The following is a 7,701-nucleotide window of genomic DNA, read 5'->3' as shown; positions in this document are numbered from 1 at the left end:
TATCACAGCATACATATAAAAGCTCATTCAATACTATCAGCTGCTATCACATTTCTCCAGAGCTCATTTATCCTCCTTCATCCCCAGCTCCTCTCGTCAGTCAGGATTTGGTATTCTAATTCCCCTTGAATCAGACAAAGATTCCTGACTATTTTGTACATTTAATATGAACATCAATGATATCTGCAATACATTATGTTGGTTCTGTTCTGTTTACCCTAGGGGGGTTATCGCTGCTCATATCCATGATAGGCTGCATGAATGCTCAAGAAGTTCTTGCCCAGAACGGAACCATACCGCCAATCCAAAATATATACTAATAGTCAGTCAATAATATTTGACGATAGTGGTCCTGAGAGAATGGTCTAAAAGGTTTGTCCCTGTTCTCTTAATGAGTCATCATGGGTGTGTTTTGGGCATAAAGTGCAAAAAACCAATCATCTCCCATTCCCTTTAAAAGCCAGTTAGGTTTGCATCATGTTGGATTCAATATATTTACATGGCAGAATTTGCGAGTGGAAAGACTGAACGCTTCTCCAGACAAATCCTTTTATTTTAATATTTAAAAATGTTTGTGCTGCTGTGTGTCCCTGTGTATGTAATAACAGGCGCACATTACTAATGCATTCTTTAAATAACACAAAAAATGCTATTGACCTTAGACCAAGTATTTGTTGGTAAATGGCACAATAGTTTTCAGTTTTTGGTCTTTAGCAGCCTTGTCAGCACTGCTTCAAATCCCGCTCGACTTTTGGTGCCGTGACCCGGATGGAAGTGAGGTATAGGGAGCGAGTGTGTAAACCTCAACCTCACCTGACCACAATGCAATATCGCCTTAAACTAGCAAGTCACGCTAAAGACCTTGTTAACTTGCCCACCTCCCATGCCAGAGATACCAGTTCAATGGTGCTCGGAGCGGGTTGAGTAGGACCGGTTACAAATAAAGCAGCTCTGAACAAAGCGGACTATTAAGATAAAAGTGGAAAAGAGCAGCATACCTTTTCATATAACGATCTCCCTTTGTGTTCCAGTAGGAAAACTAAAGTTGTAAGCCTGACAAGCCAGACCCACAAACTCACCATTGAAAGGGCTCAATGCGAGGGGCGGGATAAACGGTTATCTTTCAAATTCCATCTGCACGCGATAGGATAGCGCTACAACCAACCAGAGCAACGAAGTTAAAACAGAGCTAGTTGACAGATTAAACCTTCGCCGTATCGGTCGGCAAAACTCTGAACACATCTTCCCTTTTTAAGAATGACTTCAGTGCCGTTCTTTGTTCTTTTCTCAGAGAAAAGCTTAACTCCAAGTCTTCCAGAGTCATGGTCAAAGCTGATTCGAAAGACCGCCGTTCGCCAGCTTCTGTGTTTACTAGTAGCACACAAGCGTAACTCGGCCGTCATTATGTTAAGCCCCGCCAACAGACTCTATACACGATGTGATTGGCCCGACCAGAGTTTGGCTTTTACAGCTCAGAAGTGTATTGGGAGTTGCTAGACGACACTCGCGGCAGATTAGATTTGCTGCCGCTAGGGCGCATCTAGATTGCTAGGCTATAAAGTTGTATGACTGTCCCCTGTCACTTCAGATAAGTAGTTTTACTGTGATGTTCTATTACCATGTTACCTGTATATGATTATGTGCTATAATGATATTTCATAGTCCATTTCAGTTCCATGTATATTTAATCGTCCATGGGACACTGAGTTTATATTCATCTGCCAGAACTGCTTTCGGGGAGCAAAAAATAGATTTTGTATTTGTTGGAATAATATTGTCTATTTTGGAAAGACTGTTGGGGGCTCAAATGTCAGAGTTGTAACAGTCATATTATTAAAAGGAAGAATTTTTAGGTCAGCCAGACAAACTTGCTTTCATGGCTCACTCAAAATATCAAGATTGGACAGAGCTAAATCAATCTGCCAAGCAGGATGCTGACGTGAAGGTTTCCTTTCGGATGTCCCTGGGCGAAGCTTGGTTTGTGTGCAGTCTATTCGGTTACAACTAGTTTATTAAAGAAAAAAAAATGAAGCCTTATAATTGCTCAGGTAGCATTACAGGCCAGTGTTGCAATGCTTTACCACAAACCTCTGAAAACCCAAAAAATTAAATGATGGATTGAAGCAACTCTACGCCCTTTGAAGAGTCTGCCTTTTTTCCTGTAAAGCGGTATTTACTTCTTGCTAAAGGAGTTTTCCTAAAAATTGTGCCAAAACCACTATGGCATCATATGCAGTGACCCAGATTTTATGATTTGAACATTTTTCTTTTTATAATTGAATGTTATCTGGATAGACAAACCTTGTACGGTGGCTTTGAGAGTTGTACCTTTTTAAAAGAAAAGTCAGTACTCAATCTCCTAATGACATCTAATGTTTTTCAAAAAAAAAGGTTTTAGATTTTTGGACAAGAATTAATGCATACCTTGGATGCTGTACTGGACTCTCCTGTGATGGGAGAATGGTATAAATAAAGAGTTCATCACTGAACTTGTCAAACCTTATAAGAGCAGGGTTGGGTTGAAACAGTTTAATGTTTACCTAAGCTGCGATCGGTGTGAAAAGAACATCTCTGGCTTTTGTCTCCCTTTTGTGCAGTGACAGTGAAATAAATAGTTCCCTTGAAGTTCAATATACTCTCATCTTAAACCTGGAGAAGCATCTTCTGCTTCCTCTGTAACAACTTTACCCAGAATCCAACCTTTATATCAACCCCTGAATAAAAGTAAATTGGTTTGTAAGAATGTTCTCAAAGAAAAGTCTTTCTCTGTTTTTAAAATCTGGTCGAGAGGAATGTTCTTTCAGGACCAAAAGGAGGTTGGTCCAGGAACATGTCCTGTTAGCTAAGTCTTGGTAAGCCACCCAAGACAATATATTTACGTAAGTGAACACTAACGTCACATTCAGGAATCGTACTGAATTACAGTTCTAAGCCAAAATAAGACATTTTATTCACTTTTTAAGTTTTTTTTTTTTGTTTACTTTTAAATGCATTAGTACTTAAAGGGATGTAATTTAGGGAATACTTTGAGTTTTACAAATACCCATACTTTACAGGTGTATGATAAAGTATAAAATTACCTGGTTGCATAATTGCGGCACGGTATTCTGTTTGGAATTAACCAATCACGTTTAAACTTTTGCTGAAAAGTAATTATAATCATGCAGTCATTTAAATGATGCTGATTAACCCTGAATAATAGTCATCATCTTGGTTACATCTTATTACTGTAGCCATGGCCTGCAAATAGATTACAAAGGATGTAACAGGCTGTAAACATATTTTTGTTTCTTTTTTTAAAGTTGGGCATTTTAACATGGGGGTCTATGGGATTGCATCCCCTTTGGAGTCTGTCTCTAGCAGCCAGTCGATGAATTGCAGTTTAAGTCACTTCTGTGTTGGATTCAAAAGAGACCAGACGATTTTCCACTGCATGGTTCATATCAAAACAAGCTCCGCCCACTTTGGGCTTCATAAATGCTCTTCAGAAACATCACAGACACTACGTCCATCATTTTATACAGTCCATGGCATTGTCATATTTATTTTGAAAGATGAAATGCACAAAAACATACACAAAAACCCAATATAGCTTGATTATGTGTATGTGCACCTAAGTGAAAGAGAACGCTCACTGGAAGTATCAGAGCCAACACTCTATCATGCTATCATGGTAATTGTAACAGTTGTGCATTTTGCCAAATTGGTGAGGAATTTGTGTGAATTTCTTTGAACCCTATACATTTTCATAGGATCTGCTCATGCCCCACACTGTAAAAATAATGATAATGCTGCCTTAAATTATTAACCACTTAAACTCCGAGGACCCGGTCGGAAATGACATCGTCATGTATTTACTTTCCATTTTAAATGTCTGTGGAGGAGCTATGATGTTATATTTGGTACCATCTGAAAGCTTAGAGTCTCTACTTTCTGGAGATATGCATCACTTTGGCATTTGTTTTACACAAAGTGATGTATTTACACTAAATTACTCTGATGTCATTTCCGCCTGGATTTGGCCTACCCAAATTGAAAAGCCTCCCATACACACATACAGTGGTCTAGGTTCAAAATGTTGGTGTCATTTTACAGGAAACCCTTTGAAGTTACATAAAACACTGCTAAAAGTGATACACGTGTAAGTATATGTTGTGTAAGCTGTTATAACCCCCCCAAAAAATTGCTTTTAGATTTATAGATTTTTTTAATATAAATTAATTTAACTCAGGCCATGTGTGCTCTAGGACCCTGCAGACACTTTGGGCTGCTTCCAGCATGTATAATGAATTTAATGACACTGGAAAATTGCATTTATGTCACTGTATATGGTGGTGGGAGGGGGTGGTGGAATGGGGTAGCAGGTTCAGGGGAGGGGGCGGGGGGGGGGGGGGGGGGCAAAAAGGGGAAAAAAAGTGGGGTCATCCCTTCAGACCCATTTGAGTAAATCTGGCATACAACATGACACAGACAAAATTCTTTTTTCCACTATTTTCTGTAATTTAGTGGAAACAGCCCAAACTGTCTGCAGGTTCCTAGAGCACACAGGGCCTCAGTTACACACTTTCAAAAATGAATTTATGGGGGAAAAAATCAAAATGCACCTATTTTTTTTGGGGGGGGGGGGGGGGGTTATTGCAGCTTAGACAACATATACTTACATGTGTATCACTTTTAGCAGTGTTTTATGTATCTTCAAAGGGTTTCCTGTAAAATGACACCAACATTTTGAACCTAGACCACTGTATGTGTGTATGTGTATGGGAGGCTTTTCAATTTGGATAGGCCAAATCCAGGCGGAAATCCCAAAAAATGGCCCTGAGTGTTTGAGTTGTTTCAACTTAAACTACATTAAACAGACTTTAAATGGTGGGTCTACTGCTATTTCATGCATTCTGAATTATTTACAATGTTAAAGAGTTGGATTCTCAGGCCAAAATTAAAAACAAAACAAGTTGGACAAGTGACAGTGTATTTCAGTGCCAAATACACTCCTTCGGGATTCAAGTTTTTTTTGAGTATGGCCCTGTATGATGTCATAAAAAGTTGAATTCCTTGTATGGGCACTTCTCCCATATGAGCGCATGTGCACATCAACCAAAACGTAAGCAATAGCAAGAGTGTGCCCATCAACAAGCTTTATCAGGGTTACGGAAGCTGCCGGCAACGCTGTCATTTTTCGTTGTCATTTGTCATTTTTAGACCACAAAATCAACAATGTCACTAAAGAAGTGTGTTTTTGGTTGTGATGGAAATACATCCTTGTTCAGTAAACCTTGTTCCCAAATAACCAAGCATTAAGGAAAAAGTCATGCAGTTTGTTTTCCCGGAGCAGAAACAGAGTTGTGCAAGTGTGTTTTTGTTCCCAATCATGAGTTGAAAGCGGCGAGTGAAATGCTTAATAAAAGAATACAGCAATCAGTAATCAATAACTACACAATAACAAATTAGTAATGTATTATTAAAGCTGTAGTAAATATTATTAAGTAACAAGAAACTCTGATTAATAAATTAGTAAGTAATAGTGCTTAGTCCAATATGGTAGTTCAACATAGCTAATCAATAACTACATTTTTTTTCCCCAGAGGACTACTAAGAACTACTATATACAGGTTTATAATTAACATGAATAATGCATAATGTATAATTTATTCTCAAGTGAAGGTAATGGGAACCCACTACTAATGACTCAAGTGTTACAACATCATTCTAAAGGAATTAATAATTATTTCGATTAGTATGAAAAACAATAATTCCACACTAATTACTGAAGGCACTGTAAACTTTTGAGGGTTTTGTAAGGTTTTGGATAGTAAAACTTAAAGGTGTCATGAACTGGCTTTTTGATTTTTTTTATACTGTTATCTGAGGTTAACTAATGATGTTAATGTGATTTTACATTCAAAAACATCATAATGACTAATAATGTTATGTGATTTTACATTCAATAACATCATAATAAGTAATAGGCTATTTTCTACACTGGTTTTGAGGCTCTCTCCAGAACCCTGGGTTTTGAAGGGCATACTTCACTGGAGACTAACCTGGAAGTAAACGCCCACGACTAGGATTGGATAAGATTTACATATTTAATGAGCTTCAGTTCCTGTCAAATCTACAGTATGCCCATGTCAATTTAGTTCACATGAGGAAGGATTTGTTTTGAAGGCAGCAACCGGAATGATTCTCTCAATCACAAGGCTCGTAAACGTCTTTATCAAACAAATACAATGATTTATTTCTCATCCACCCGATTGATTGGAATGTTATTTTTGTATTACTTGGCCCGCCCGATTGGTGGATATAAGCTAGAACTGTGCGCGCCCATATCAAGAATGGAATACATTTACATTTACATTTAATCATTTAGCAGACGCTTTTATCCAAAGCGACTTACAAAAAAGGGGAGAGCAATAGAAGCAACGAAACAAACAAGGCCAACAACCTGTAAGAGCTGTAAGAAGTCTCAATTAATTAGCACAGTACACAATATTTTTTTATTTTTTTATTTTTTTATAGCCACCTACAACAAAAACTCACGTACGCAAAATACAGAACACTGGATTTTGATAGCCATGATAACAACCCATTAGGACTACGGCTGTTGCCCCAACTGTTGTCGTAAATGCAGATTCAGTGGCCCAATGGGTTGGTTTTGTATGGCATTCTAGCTAAACGCGCAGCAATAGCCATCTACAAACTCACGTACGCAAAATGCAGTACACCGGATTATGATAGCTATGATAACTATGTAACACAACCGCCTGAAGGCACAAATCCGGATGAGAGACGTAGATATGATCCAGGAGTGTGCGCTTTTTGGTCGTTGCTGTGGTAATCAGTAAGTGCTATTCTGTATTGGTCAGGTGCAATTGGAAAAGATGTGTCTTAAGATGTTTTTTAAAAATGGCTACAGACTCGGCAGCACGAATTGAGATCGGCAGGTCATTCCACCAGGTGGGAACGGTCCAGGAAAATGTCCGTGAGAGCGATTTCATGCCTCTTTGGGATGGAACCACGAGGCGCCGCTCACTCGCAGAACGCAAGCTTCTGGAGGGTGTGTAAGTCTGAACAAGTGAGTTTAGGTATATTGGTGCAGAGCCAGTGGTTGTTTTGTAGGCGAGAACTAGTGCCTTGAATTTGATGCGAGCAGCCATTGGCAACCAGTGCAGTCTGATGAAGAGAGGCGTAACATGCGCTCTCTTCGGCTCATTAAAGACCACTCTCGCCGCTGCATTCTGGATCAGCTGCAAGGGTTTGATAGTGCATGCTGGAAGCCCAGCCAGAAGAGCATTACAATAGTCCAGTCTGGAGAGAACAAGAGCTTGAACCAGGAGTTGTGCAGCCTGTTCTGATAGGAAGGGTCTAATCTTTCTAATGTTGTATAAAGCAAATCTGCAGGACCGGGCTGTTGCAGTAATGTGGTCAGTGAAGTTTAACTGGTCATCAATCACAACTCCAAGGTTCCTGGCTGTCCTTGATGGAGATATGGTCGATGAACCAAGCTGAATGGAGAAATTTTGATGAAGTGCTGGGTTGGTTGAGAAAACAAGTAATTCTGTCTTTGCAAGATTGAGTTTAAGGTGATGCTCCTTCATCCAGTCAGAAATGTCTGTCAGACAGGCAGCGATACGAACACTGACTGTAGGATCATCTGGTTGAAATGAGAAGTAGAGTTGAGTGTCATCCGCATAGCAGTGA

This window comes from Pseudorasbora parva, chromosome 24 (genome assembly GCF_024679245.1).
Source record: "Pseudorasbora parva isolate DD20220531a chromosome 24, ASM2467924v1, whole genome shotgun sequence".
In the NCBI taxonomy this organism is placed as follows: domain Eukaryota; kingdom Metazoa; phylum Chordata; class Actinopteri; order Cypriniformes; family Gobionidae; genus Pseudorasbora; species Pseudorasbora parva.
This window is presented reverse-complemented; position numbering follows the sequence as displayed.